Here is a 276-nt window from a genome sequence, read left to right on the forward strand (position 1 = left end):
TAGGATTTTGTATTTTTTCATTGATTATTATTATTATTATTATTATTTTATTAGTAAGAAGTTTTTTTATTTTTATTATATTTTGTTGTATTGAATTAGATAAAATTAGGAATTTTTTCTTTGTTACTATCAATTGAAAAAAATTTTAGTCACTTGTTCAAATTATGTTATTGAAAAAGGTTGGACTCAAATTGTAGGATTATGGTGAACTGGTGTTGAGGCTTTGATCGATTGGATCTCTATTTGTGAAAGAGTTCTAGCTTTGTTGTAGCTCAA

The sequence above is a fragment of the Arachis ipaensis genome, chromosome B04, assembly GCF_000816755.2.
Source record: "Arachis ipaensis cultivar K30076 chromosome B04, Araip1.1, whole genome shotgun sequence".
Lineage (NCBI taxonomy): Eukaryota > Viridiplantae > Streptophyta > Magnoliopsida > Fabales > Fabaceae > Arachis > Arachis ipaensis.